The sequence below is a fragment of the Haliotis rufescens genome, unplaced genomic scaffold (assembly GCF_023055435.1).
Source record: "Haliotis rufescens isolate VD_foot unplaced genomic scaffold, xgHalRufe1.0.p SCAF_2, whole genome shotgun sequence".
Lineage (NCBI taxonomy): Eukaryota > Metazoa > Mollusca > Gastropoda > Lepetellida > Haliotidae > Haliotis > Haliotis rufescens.
In genome coordinates this window covers 39,444,694-39,460,115 of record NW_025963890.1, presented here as the reverse complement: position 1 = coordinate 39,460,115, position 15,422 = coordinate 39,444,694, and the positions used below count along the sequence as shown (strand labels likewise).

At 40.7% G+C, this 15,422-nt stretch overlaps 1 protein-coding gene across 1 annotated transcript in view; it reads left to right on the top strand.

Annotated features, from left to right (window-relative positions):
* LOC124114810 (interleukin-6 receptor subunit beta-like) overlaps positions 1 to 15,422 on the top strand; it is a 62,326-nt gene that overhangs the window by 1,591 nt on the left and 45,313 nt on the right. The gene's annotated exons all lie outside the window — the stretch shown is intronic.

Here is a 15,422-nt window from a genome sequence, read left to right as displayed (position 1 = left end):
AGGCGAAACGCCACCTCTATTATTAATAACGATGAGAACCATTTATGTAGTAGTATTTAGTAGGTAGGTGGGGTTGATTTTGGTTGGTTGGTTTGTTGTTTAACGCCGCACGCAGCAATATTCCAGCTATATGACGGCTGTCTGTAAATAATCGAGTCTGGACCAGACAATCCAGTGATTAATATCATGAGCATCGATCCACGCAATTGGGACCGATGACATGTATCAACCAAGTCAGCGAGCTTGACCACCCGATCCCGTTAGTCGCCTTTTACGAGAAGCATAGTCGCCTTTTACGGCACGCATGGGTTGCTGAAGACCTATTCTACCCCGGAATCTTCAAGTAGGGTTGAATAATAAATAATATGCTCAACAGATGTAAACCACCACACCAAAACACTTAAGTTGTAGGGAGTAAAACTGAAAGTAATAGAGGTAAAATACAGAAGTCCAAGGATGAGCTGTATAATTTACTCATTAATGAGTTAATTAATTTACGGATATATTAAATATGACATTAGTGCCTACTTTTAAACATTCAATTCACATTTTACTCACAATGTCGATGAGTATGACGGCGGTCTGTGTAAATAATCGAGTCTGAACAAGACAATCCAGTGATTGACATCATGAGCATCGCTCCACGCAACTGTACATGTAATACGATGATATGCATCAACCAAGTCAGCGACCTTGACCCCCTGATCCCGTTAGTCGCCTCTAACGACAGGCATAAGTCGCCATTTACGGCAAGAATGGGTTGCAGAAGACCTATTCAACCCCGCATGTATGTAGATGTATGTATGTATATGTACGTCTTTGGGTAACTGATGGTTATCCCTTGGAATGAGCACCAAGTAACGCATTCGCTGTCCCACACAATTTCTTGGAATTCGGCCGGTGTAACATGTAATTATCATGTGTGGCTTATATGAAACACAAAACAAAGTCTAGTTGAACACGTGTTTAGTCAATGGTTTGCAATAGAACTGATAGTTTTCAAAAAGCGAGTGGAAATACCAAAGACGTATATAGATCTATATACATCTTTGGAAATACTAACGAAATACTTAACATCCGGGTCGCCAAATCTACAGTGTCAAATATCCATTATAATCCGGTCGTTGCTGCGGAAGCGAATAATGATTAAAATCTTGTAAATGTTCAATGTGTACGAAAACGCTTTTTGTAGGTACGAGTCATTCAGTTGATTAGGTACGGGTGGGTATGGGTTCTCCAACATTTGTGTACCAGTCCGCCAGAATTTCGGATCTCCGTGAACGCACGGACTGTCCAGATCCCGTTGTAGCCACTATGGTTAGTACCACCCGTGCATTCGTGACCAACTCGTGTTATTCCGGGACAAGCCGCAGGTAACGGAAAGGGGCGAGTGGTGACGAATGCTACCCGTGAAGATCCGGGGTAGCATAGGTCTTCAGAAACCCATGCTTGCAGTAAAAGGCGACTATGTTGTCGTATAAGAGGCGACTAACGGGGTCGGGTTGGTTGATACATGTCATCGATCCCAATTGCGTGGACCGATGCTCATGATGTCATTCACTGACTCGATCATTTACAGATTATTTACAGACTGCCGTCATGTAGCAGGAATATTGCTGAGTGTGGCGTTAAACAACAAACAAACAAACAACAAACTGGTTTGTACAGAACACAGGAACACGTGATTAGTCAGTAGATAAAAATATATATACTCGGACCTCATGGTACCGCGGCATTCATCGTATCGCGGCATTTGTGATTTCCGATAGTTCTCGCGGGACACGCCTCTTAGCGGCTGTCTATTAATGCAAATCGGTAACCAGGAAGTGCTCACTTCGTAAACAATTTCAATTTCCTCGGAATGTTCCGTCTTCTGTAAGTAAGGAGTTATTAATCCGTTGATACATATTTCTGGCATCTGTTGTAATATTGCCTTACCCCCATCTATCAATGGCCAACGATATAACCCGCAGTTCCCCAAGTAAACTTTCTCTATCGACCTGAACTAGATCATCTGCATATTCATGGAGACTAATGAGGTAACGGTAGTTACGTAGTCCGCACATTTTTTCCCGCTCTGTGCCCAGAATCTATTGGGAGATCATAAGGGCCATAATGCCAAACTTAGAAATACGTTCTTCACTAGTAACCAAAAGATAAATACATACTTTGGGCATACAAGGAGGGCTTTTTTATTGTTGACTTTTAACATTTTCCCATTTTGTGACAAATTATTGTGATCCATTTTTTTTTAAACAATCTTAAAATATCATTTCTGATATTTTGTTGTTGACTTATAAAAATATTTTCTTTTACTTTTCGGTAAAAATGCATTGAATACCTATTGCTGAAAACACATTTAGAATTTTACTTGTGCTGTCTTTGCACTTGTCTGGACAAATCACTGATGTCTGGCATGATCATACCAAGTGGTTGGTAGAATTATGTCCTCTTTTTGTCCAATTCGGACCTCCGTACACAACTTTTCTCTGTACCGCGATACGATGGAGTTCTCTCCCTTGTCAAACTGAGCATGAGGCCCGGCTTTTACTCGGAGCTACTATAATGTAAATAATGAACTTTTCTCAGAAAAATATGCATTGTTTGATAAAAATGAATGATATCTGAAACAGAGAACACGAATAATCATAAAGGTTAGTGAGTGCATTTTGTTCCGTTTAGCGTACATGACAAGTACCGCGATACCCCGAGGTTCGAGCTACCTCCTATATATATGGCCTCAGACCACAATTAATTTCCTTCTTTGCTATCTACAGTGACATGACAGCCCACCATAATTATTATCAGTCGTAGGCTGTTCTCCTGTTGCATGCTGACCAACCTGCCACTTGTCACTTAAAACGCAAACTTACGTCCAGGATCCACCACCTTGCTTTCGCAGTAACCACTGTCAACAATGCTCACCGGAAGTTTCGAGCCGAAACACACACAGCGGCCTTCAACTTGGGGTCAAATCATGGGAAGCTGGAATCAATACCTTCACAGATTGGGGCTTACAAAAAATTGACAGCAAACTACAATGTCTTATCTTTCATTTAAGCTATCACAAGTCACTCCAAAAAAATTGCCACAGGCTGAACAGCCCATTTCAACTGGGTACTATATTCTCCTATTTTCCTTCCGGTTCATGGTAAAACTTAGGGGGGATAACTGTGGTCTGAGGCCTATCAATGGAACAATAAAAATATATAGCCCCTAGGTAAACAGAATTCTGTGATGCAAAATCTCAAGTAGCATTATAATAGCTAAGTCTTGCAGATGGACTTTCTCTCTGGTATTATGACAAATCTAGAAATGAGTAATATCATACATCCTCGGCCGGTAATCGAGGATGTTGTGGTCGCAAACTACCGTTATGTGATCTTAATACGACGGAATTAACAAGCAGGACATCACGCCCTCCGGTACAACCTGCGATAAGGCGCGTAGTGTCCTAATAGAATATTGCATGCTAACAAACCGACACGGTGATAGTTACTCGATCAGCACACTTGGTGGGTAGATTTGTGAAAGGTGATTATGATATGTAATGCATATACGTTAAAAACATGACTGCGGTTTTAGACAGCTGTGAATATACGTGATACTTGAGGCTGCGGTAACGTCAGCCACAAACTGTACGCTACAACGGTATGTCCATCTGGTCCCCTCGTATATGAGGTATTAGCGCAAGCATGGCGTGAACATTATCGTTATTATCGTTTGGTAAAAGTCATGTGAGTTTCTCTCACGTCTGAGTTTTTAAACTGTTGGAAGTTTGAACAGTTTCCAGAAATTCGATATCATTTGGGTCCAGGACAGAAGCTCTGACGTTTGTTAGTATAAAAAGTGAGGTGAAATTGGGTTTAACGTTGCGTCCAAGATTATAGCACTTATATAGAGATGTACATGCACGTGTGTGTGAGTGTGGTAGCTTGTACTAGTCCGGACTGATGCCGATTTATAGTGCTAGCTCACTGAGATACCATGCCACAGTTTAACATGAATACCCCACTCAGACACAGTATACTGACTCTGAGCCGACCAGTACTTGTTTTACCCCCTTAATGTCGAGTGCCAGACAGGGTAACAACAAGTACCATCTTTTAACGTCTTTTCGTATGACGCGGCCGGGGATCAAACCCCGGACCTCCCACTCTCCGGGTGGACGCTCTACCACTAGAGGCAGTCTGTAAGTATATGAATTAATGATGGATATTGTAGGTATTAATAAGTGCATCACAATAGTTTGCACAAGACTGTATTGCGATACATATCACAATTTATCATCCAAAACTGGCTCCCACAGGAGATATCGCTTGGATTAGATCAAGCGATATATCTACACTGTAGATATCGCTGCAATGAAATTACATCACAATGCTTTGCAGACCATTGTGACGTCACCGGTTACCATGACGTCACAATCAAATGACATCACTAATGGCACTGCTACTGAAGCTGTTAGCAGTACTTTTTACACTGAAGACACTGCTAATTACTGTCTACAAATTGAAAAAGTTGGAAGAATGATGTTGGATGATAAATAAGATCTCACCCTTGTGTCTTTTGATATCAAATATATCAACACTCGTTGATAAAAGTGGCAAAAATGCTTGGCAAGCCTCAGAATTTTCCACTTTTATCAACTCTTGTTGATATATTTGATATCAAAAGACACACGCGTGAGATTCTCTATATATTGTATCAGTCTAAAATTTTTAACTCAGAAGCTGTTTGAAATACCAATGTTTCTATTGAAATTCATAAATGGAACAAAACAAGATGCTGGTACAATATAATGCCTTTTTGCTCATTCAATAAATATGCATGGATGCACGCACACAGTATTTGGCAATTGTATAACATAAAACACATGATAAAAAACGATATTTAAAATCGCCGTGTATACCGAGCTCTGGAAAATGATATTGTGATGCATATCATGGAAAGAATGAACGATCTCCATTGAGTTAAATGATTTGTGTCGCAAATCTATTTTGTACAGAGTTATGGCCCTTGCTCCATGCTTTTCAGCTTTGTGCTTTCTACGTGAAATGCGGACAGGTTTTCTCAAAAACTACTGAAGTTACATGCATGAAAGTTTGTATGCTTATGCTTGAGATACTTGTCAAGACTGAGTTCGAAAGATTGGTTCCATAAATTATTTTTTTACACACTACAGCTCCTGATCCACATTATTTTATCTAATGCAATTTTCTGCAATAGGGACATGTTTTCTCAGAAACTACTGAAGTTACATGAATGAAACTGCAAGCTTATCTAAGACATACTTATCAAGACTGAGTTCGAAAGTGGTTCCACAAATTATTTTTTCCAGAGAAGGGGTCTATTGTGTGTATTAATTTTACATTGAATAAATATTTCTGTTGACATAAAGCCACCCCAGCGCCTCTCTCTTCTTAAGGATATATAGGACTCTTTTTTATTGTAACATTCACTTCCTTGTTATTCCATACTATATGAATAATCAAAATTCTTATGTGCCTCATGGTGTGGGATAGTGATAGTGCTGTTTTTTCTCGTTGTGGTTGACTGGATGGTGTTCTTCCAGGTGTAGAATGGGGGAATGGAGTGGAGGGATTCATAAGGAGTAAAACAGTGTCATTTAAATTAAATTTACATAATATTATGATACACATGAAAGAAACCGAAACATCCCTCGTCCTTTTGTTTGTGTATTTTTGTCAGTTGTATTTAAGGGTAGTTCACAGTGTCAAAACAAGCACAGCCACCTCAAATCTATGGTACCATTCATGACCAACTCATGTTATTCCGGAACAAGCCGAATAGCGACTTGTGCCCTTCTCATGGGCATTTTTGCGACCAGGTTCTGTCTTAGTGCAAACGGGCATACCTTAAGTAATTGTCAACTCTTTGCTTAATGGTTCACATATATTTCCCCATATATTATATATAGTTGAGATGCAATTTAAAGCACATCGTGACGTGCATAATTATACAGTATGATTGAACACATTTAACTGTGTCTTGGGTGTATTTTTAGATGCAAGACATATGTAAAATCAAAAATTATTCCTGAGGGATTCTTTGACGAAGAACTTGAAATCATACGCTCATTCTGATTGGTTTGTTGTATTTTTGCCCATTCATCGATAGGCGTACAAGTCCTCTTGCAGGTTACGGAAAGGGGTGAGTGGTGACGAATGCCATGGTACAGTATATCTATTGGTTATGGCAGTCACTAGGAGGAACAAGGCTCACTGCAGAACCTAACTGCTAGGGCCAGGATGGTTAACTCGGGTACCCGGTTCGGGTGGGTACTGAGTAGGACCTGGGTACCCACAGGACTACCCAGACCTACCCAGACATTGTTTAATTACCAAAAATTTCTGGAACTTCGCTTTTCTTTCTGACTATGCACCCATTCCTTCTGATTTTTTCATATGATTGAATAAAGATATAACTTAATTCAACTTCAGTGTATGAATGATTTTTTAATACATGGATCTAAATACGTATTGCCAATCGGACATTTTGAGACATCTCCTGAGACCTACAGTGGGTACCTGGGTAGGGTTGGGTAATAGGTGGGTGGGTACCCGGGTAGTAAATTTGGACTCGTCCAAGCCCTACTAACTGCTGTTGTGTTAGTATGGTTGTACAAAACAGGTAGATACTACTACCCGGGTTCCCACCCCTCTATTACCAGACCCTACCAGGATCCCTTCTGTAGTTCACAAGAGAAAGGTACCATTTGGGAATAGTTAAAAATGATCTGGTCATGCATACATTGAAGTTGATTGAAGTTTTATCTTTATTCAAACATATCATCAGGAATTTGTACATAGTCAGAAAGAAATGCAAACATTGGTGATTCGTAGTGTAACCATGGAGTTTTTGATAATTTTTGTCATTAAACAACCACGGGTCCGGGTAGTCCTGTGGGTACCCGGGTCCTACTCAGTACCCATCCGACCCGGGTACCCGAGTTACCCGTCCCAGCCCTAGTAGATGCTATCACTCAATGTGAGTTTCATGTTATGCATACAGAATATGGGGCCATGGGGGATCAAGTCAGCTAAGGCAACACAATTTAGTTGCTATATGCAGACAACATTGTGTCCATTGAGTGTGCTAGGATACAATGAATTTGGGGGTTTACAGCACCTTGCATTGCTCGTGGGTTTCACTAAAATAATAAGCATCTAAGACCTGCATCACATCAGGCTTTCCTGCCACAACGAGCTGACACTCCCTGTTAACAGAAATTTTTGAGAATTGTTCATGCCATTTTGGCCATCAATATTTACCATACGAAAGGTGTATGTAGAACTTATCGGACTTTGATTCAAGGGAGACAACTCCTCATGTTACATTTGTAAAGTATGACCAGAGTTGTCTCCCTTGGTAAACACGATGGCAAACAAGACCACTGTGGCAATGGCAGCTTTGCAAAAAAAAAGATTATTTCTGAATTATACAATCATGCAAGGAATCAGATCAGATCAGATCAGGTCGTTACAGAGAGAACAGACATTCCACAATCAACTGTGTACGGTTTTGAAAAATATTGAAAGTGGAGATGGAATTGAGCACAAAAAGGGAGCACTGGTAGGCCAATGAAATTAACTATTGGTGACAGAAGGGGACTCGGTATATTGATGTCTAAATACAGATGTATGAGGATAGAAAATGATTAACAGGCATGAAATGATTAACAGTTCTTGTTTATAAAGAGACAATAAGAACGCAGTTGCATGCAATGGATCACAAGGAAAGACCCCCGAACATCCGGGTAGAATAGGTCTTCAGCATCCCATGCTTGTCATAAAAGGCGACTATGCTTGTAGTAAGATGCGAGTCCAGACTCGATTATTTACAGACCGCCGTCTTATAGCTGGAATATTGCTGAGTGCGGCATTAAACAACAAACCCACCAACCAACCAACACAAGGAATTCCACCTACACATCCCAAACCTGAACAGCAAAAACGACATTGAATTGGTCTTTGGTGCACAGAAAGTTCAATTGGGACAATGTTATGTTCTCAGATGCGACTAACAGGATCGGGTGGTCAGACTCACTGAATTGGTTGATACATGTCATCGATCCCAATTGCGTGGATCGATGTTCATGATGTCAATCACTGGAATCTTTAGTCCAGACTCGATTATTTACAGACCACCATCATATAGCTGGAATATTGCTGAGTGTGGTGTTAAACAACAAACCAACCAACCAACCAACACAAGGAATTCCACCTACACATCCCAAACCTGAACAGCAAAAACGACATTGAATTGGTCTTGTGTGCACAGAAATTTCAATTGGGACAATGTTATGTTCTCAGATGAAAGTTCAGTGTGGCTATATTTAAACTGCATAAAAATGTGGACCAAAGGTACAGAAAAAACAATTTACCAGTATCCAAAGTACAATCCTAAATTTCATGTGTGGGGTGGGGTGTCTGTGTTGAGTGCCACACCATTATGTGTATTTGAAGGTAACATGACCGGTGCAGTGTACACTGACATTCTACAGGGACATCTTACAACAGCACCAGTTTTGTCTGGTGACGGGTTGGTATTCCAGCAAGAAAATGATATGAAACTTGGAGTGAAGCTTCTCAGGACTGTTTTAATGAACAAAATATTACACTCCTGGAATGGCCCAGCTACAGTCCAGACCTGAACCCAATTAACAATATTTGGGAAACCATGGACAATATCAATAAAAAAAATCTAAATGTGATATGAAAGCAGAGGTGGTGAGATATTGTATGACAGTATGACAGATAATTTTCTAGGCAGTGTACCTCGCCGCATTGAAGCATTTATTAGGAAAGGAGGTGGTCGGACACAATATTTAACAGTTTGCTGTTTTGTAGCTTTAGGTAAGCAGTGTTTGTTGGACAAGCGTACCTCTTGTTCTATGACTTAATAAAACTATAATTTACAATATTCTCATTCTCAATCATTTTTGGTCACACAATATTCTAGCCCTCAAAGTAGCGACCATTTTTGGTGGCCTAATGCGAATTAAATCTATGATGAGCGACCTAGATGTATAAATATACACTGCTTGCCACTTGGCTGCCTAATAGTGAACATAACTGGTGACAGTATCTGTTTATGATATCTGTTGGCTCCTAAAAAATTAGGTTTGGCAATAAATTAGGAGCCGCTTGGTTCCCTAACTAAAAAACAAACTTAGAGGGCTGTATCCTGATCAAAGCGGTGTTAAAGGGAGACCAGTCACAGCTAAATGGCAGTCCTAGGAAGTTTGATTGAAGTCATTCTAAACTCACTTTGTCTGCAAAATTAAATTTGGGGATGTATATTGTTTTAATAGTTAACGATGACCCTAGTTTCAAGGAGTCTCAGTTTAACAGGTCTCATCATCTAGACATAACCTGCGAATGTATTTTTCCCCGAACGACAGTACATCTGCCCACATTTTTATTTTAACAGGTTTCTTTTATACATAACTTTGATGTGTTTATGACTGTTAATTCCTTAACTTGTTCTCGTCCCACTCATGCTCATCGATCTTCCCGAGGCAAGAGAGTTAACTGACTATGGAAGCCCAGTTTCCACCCTTGCCGAACTAGGTTGGAATTCCAGAGTTACATCTTGGACGGACTAACGAGTCTTTGCATTGTCCAACCAAAATTGCGTAACGAACTAGACATCTAATTTGTAAACAACATGGATTTCAAGGGGCAGATATTTATTGACTGCAGGATTTGCAAAGCATGTGTACCGCCAACTGGGCTTTGACCAATATTTTTCCAATTTTTTCATGTTTTTAATCAAGGTGCTCAACTGATTTGATGCATTTAGCGAGGTAGAACCCGTATTGTTACAATATAGATCTTGATTATTTTGTCATTTTGTTTGCAAATGCAAGTGATAGGAGAGGTGGAATCTGATTGGGCAATAGGAGGGACATAGAAGGGACATAAGTCGTAATAGCCATTGGTGGCACTGTGATCGAGACTGGTAATTCCAGCCTAGTTCGGCAAGGGTGGAAACTGGACTTTTCAGTTAACTCCCTTGCTTCAGGAAGATGACTCACGCTTCATACCAAACTCACCGCAGCTCGGACCGCCACTGTGGTGTAGCGGAGGAAGCATCTGTCCGGAGAGCATAAGCTTGGTGTTTTGATCCACTGCCTTGTCATACCAAATGTGTTAAAAGATGGTACTTGTCACCCTGCTTGGACTTGGCATTATCATGATTATACATCACTTCCGGCTTGTAGCAATGGGCTACCTTAGTCAGGCCACATTTTCAGTGTCGGTCTTAACAGCTGTGGTCAGGTGAATTGGGGTGTAACATTGTGTTCAACATCATTATTATGTGTGTGCGTGGGTGGGTGTTATGTGAGTGCTCAAATGTATGTTGTTACATGGGTGCTCAAGTAAATGTGTAGGTGTATCGAGTAAATGCGTAGGTGTATCGAGTAAATGTGTAGGTGTATCGAGTAAACGCGTAGGTGTATCGAGTAAACGTGTAGGTGTATCGAGTAAATGCATAGGTGTATCGAGTAAACGTGTAGGTGTATCGAGTAAATGTGTAGGTCTATCGAGTAAACATGTAGGTGTATCGAGTAAACGTGTAGGTGTATCGAGTAAACGCGTAGGTGTATTGAGTAAATGTGTCGGTGTATCGAGTAAACGTGTAGGTGTATTGAGTAAAAGTTTAGGTGTATCGAGGAAACATGTTTTGTTTGTTTTGTTTGTTCGTTTGCTGTTTAACGCCGCACTCAGCAATATTCCAGCTATATGACGGCAGTCTGTAAATAATCGTGTCTGGACCAGACAATCCAGTGATTAATATCATGAGCATCGATCCACGCAATTGGGATACGATGACATGTATCAACCAAGTCAGCGCGCCTGACTACCAGATCCCTTTAGTCGCAACTACAAGCATAGTCGCCTTTTACAGCAAGCATGGGTTGCTGAAGACCTATTCTACATTAGATCATTACGAGTCCACTATTTCTAAAAAAGTTGGAAGAATGATAAACAAATTCTCCCCCAATGCTCCTTTTATCTCAAATACATCAACACAAGTCGATAAAAGTTTCAACCTCTTGATGTATTTGATAAAGAAAACCACATTTAGGTGTGACTCTTTTAAAACTGTAAATTCCAGAAGATGATTTTATCGGACGGTAAACTTGTAGACCTATTTAAACCCTATCACAAAATTAAGGAAGTATGATATTTGTCTGCCATAAATTTTTTAACTGCTCCGTAAATGCTGTCACCCACTTGATAAGAATCAGTCGTCTTGTTCATGTGAAGTAAAGCGCAACCAGAGCAGGCAGTGTTGTAGGCCTGTCCTTGATATGCACTGCAACCCAGTTGTCAGTATACACAGACTCAGCTGAGTCACCTCCATGTCTCCAGGCGAAGGTAAGTCTCAGTGGGGGGGTAGGTAATGGCAGGTTGTTGCGACCCGGCCTCAGGCAACAAGGAAGTTACAACCTCTTTACATACCAGTGCAAAACGCAAGTCAATACACAAAGGACACATTCATCAATATATATATATGCAAACAGTAAATTTTGTTTTTTATGACTACCCATTCATTGTTTAGCAAAGACAGCTCATGTTAAAATTTGGGATGGGCATGATTTTAAAACTTTTCAACTTGTCTTTGCAACTAAGGGGACCACCATTTAATGCTTGGAAGTCGGGGGCCTTTGATTTTGACAAAAGACAGGATATGTTTTTTGTTCCTGCTTCAACACACACAGGCCAGCGAACAATATATATTTTGGGCCACACCCACACCTTACACCCCACACCCCACACCCCACACCCTACACCCCACACCCGACAACCCCACACCACACACCCTACACCCCACACCCTACACCCTACACCCCACACCCCACACCCCACACCCCACACCCTACACCCCACACCCCACACCCTACACCCGACAACCCCACACCCCACACCCCACACCCCACACCCTACACCCTACACCCTACACCCCACACCCTACACCCTACACCCTACACCCCACACCCCACACCCGACAACCCCACACCCCACACCCTACACCCCACACCCCACACCCGACAACCCCACACCCCACACCCCACACCCCACACCCCACACCCCACACCTTACACCCCACATCCCACATCCCACATCCCACACCCCACACCCCACACCCACACCCACAGGCACATAACCAGAAAATCAAATGGTCCCTCATGGATTAAGGGCTGAGGGCTGAAAGCCCTGCAATTGTCAGTATTTCGGATCGGAAACAGAAGATTGCTGTGTCACGTACAACCCTGCATGGGGCACCTGTTTAACGACTGGTTGAACACCACACACATGTAAGGCGACTGACTATGCTTGTTGTAAGAGCCAGTTTACGAACCGAATGTTGATTTCGTAATGGGATTTTGATTGAACTATGCATAGACTCATTAGTCCTGACAAATATAACTCCATAATTCCAGCCTAGTTTGGCAAGGGTGGAAACTGGACTTTTATAGTCACTTAACTCCCTTGCCACGGGAAGATGGGTCCAGCCTCGATCATTTACAGACCGCAGTCATATAGATGGAATATTGCTGAGTGTGGTGTTAAACAACAGACAAACAAAACGCACATACCGTATTCAACGCAATAAGCACCCAGGGCACTCTCAAAATTAAAAATAGGGGGCTCTTATTTTATGATTTATGCTGGCAGCCTGAAATGTTTATATGCGACAGATATATTTTTCCAGGATTTAATTGCCCATAATTAAGGGTGCATATAACACACGAGTGCGTATTATACACGAATAATTAAGTTATGTGTACCTTGATCAATCGGAAGGGGGGCTAATTGGGATTGTTCACGAGCCAATATATTCGCAAATATCGCTGTGGGCACGTATTAGAGCGGGCGCTTAATACGTCGAATACGGTATGTAATAATGCATGCACAGGCTTACCTTCAACAGAGCAGGTCATGGTAATGTATACTGTAAGCATAATACCAAAACACAACAAAGTGATGAAATGGCCTTGAGCCTCGTACATATTCAGTATTAAGGAACCTGATCCACACGTTACACATCTTGGTGAGTGGAATCTGTGACCATGCATCATGTTTCCTGAATAACTTCCTTACCTACACCTGTAGATCAACAAACACTGTACAAGTTCATGACCTATTTGATGCAGTCAACATGTTGAACATTCGTCACCACTCGGTTCTTTCCGTGACCTGCAAGAAGACGTCCCCCTATCGATGAATGATGTGTTAAAAAATACGACAAACAAATCAGAATGTGTGTATGACTTCAAGTACTTCGATCACAGAACCCCTTAGGAATAATTTTTTATTTTACACGTCCTCCATCTAAAAATGTATTGCATCTGTATAAATACTGTAAGTCCCTATGTGTTTTAAATAACATCTGGAATATATATGACATGGGGGAAATATATGTGAACGATAACGCAATGCGTTGACAATTCTTTTAACAAGGGCTGTTTGCGCTTAGACGGAACCCAGTCACAAAAATGTCCACGAGAGGGGCATGAGTTGCTGTTGGGCTTGTCCCGGAATAACACGAGTTGGTTACGAATGCATGTTGAACAGGAGATATGCTATTTTCCATACAACATATTTTAGATAGGCCAAGCCTAACCACCTGCTTCTACATTTGTCAGAATGGGAAGTCGTCCTGTAGGCCTACTTCAGATATTTTACATGGACATTGTGTAAGGATTCTGTCTATGTCTGTATCTGAGTATATCTTGTATTAAATGTAAACAGATGTGAAACGTTTCCCCTGGGGATGTGTTATGTCAGATTGTGTCTGTTTAGCTTTTTGTGCAAGTTTCCGGGTCGTTTTAAGTACCTAGGCTAGCAACACTTCACCAATACACAAGAATATTCAATAATGCTGGAGGGTGGGTCGGGTAGCCTATTGCTTGTGATGCCAAAGACCCGGGCTTGATTTCCCTCATGGGTACAAGGTGTAACCTATTCCTGATGATCCCTGTAATGATGGAATATTACTAGTAGGGTTACAGAACCATACTCCTTCACCTAACACTGCTGGCAAGGCCTATATGAGCCAGTTAAATATACTGTCTTACTTTCTAAGAATCAAAACCTTTGCATGTATGGCCCAAGCACTCCATCTCCCCAAGGCAAGGGAGTTAACTGACTAAAAGTCCAGTTTTCACCTGAGCCGCCCTAGGCTGAAATTTCTGGGTTCGATTGTAGCGCCACCTGTGGCTATTACGAGTTATGTCCCTTCTATGTCCCTCCAATTGACCAATCACATTCCACCTCTCATATCACTTACATTTGCTTCAAACAAAATGGCAGTGCCCTGTCAAGACGATCTGAACGATAATCAAAATCGATATTGTGATAAAACAGTTCTTACTTCGCGAAGGGCATTAAATCATGTGGCCACCTTGATTAAAAAGATGAAAGATTTGCAAAATATATATGTTGACACTAATTAGGTTGACGGTACACATGCTTTGCTAACCATGCAATTGACCAAAATCTTCAAGCAGTTTACGAACCGAATGTTGAATTCGTCAGATACCATATACCGGTATATGGTCTCTGATTTCGTAATGCGATTTTGATTTGTCTATGCCTTGTCTCGTCAGTCCTGACAAATATAACTCCATTATTCCAGCCCAGTTTGGATTTTTATAGTAAGTTAACTCCCTTGCCTTGGGAAGATGCAGCAATCAGGCCTTTTAAAAGACCAGGCAGAATTCATATGTTTTTTGTAACATGGCCTCATAGCAGGCACATTGAAAAATGAAAATGTCATCCTGGTCCATTTGTTAGCCCCTACATGATGTAGTGTATCGTTATTAAAGTATTGGATGCATTATATCTATAATGTTACAAAGAAATTAAATTCAAGTCATCTGTATGTCCATCCATCTGTATTTGTCAGATATTTAGGAACTCTGATTTATTGGAATTATATTTTTGTTAAGCTGTTTTGTACGATTAAGAATATAAACATAATACATATCTGAACAGGGTTAAACACGAAAACTCTGGTCCTAACTGAAATTCACAAGAGTTAGTAAATAATAAGAATGAAAGTTTCTCACAGCCTGTAACTTTAGCCATTAGGTCAAAGCCTAAGTCATATATTTTTTGTCTAGTGGCATAACTGATGATAGTTCATAAGTCAGTTGAAATCGACTAAAAGTTGTGCATAGATACATTGACATGGTATGCTGTTAGCAAAATACATGGTCAAATTAATTAAAAGTTCTTGATTTTTATCTGTAATTGTTGTATCAAGATTTAAGCTCTTAGTCTTTTAGTAAATTTGATATTTTCATATTTATTACTTGCCCGTGAAGAGATCACCCGTTTAATAAACATACAGCTTTATTACACATTGCATAATACCAAAAC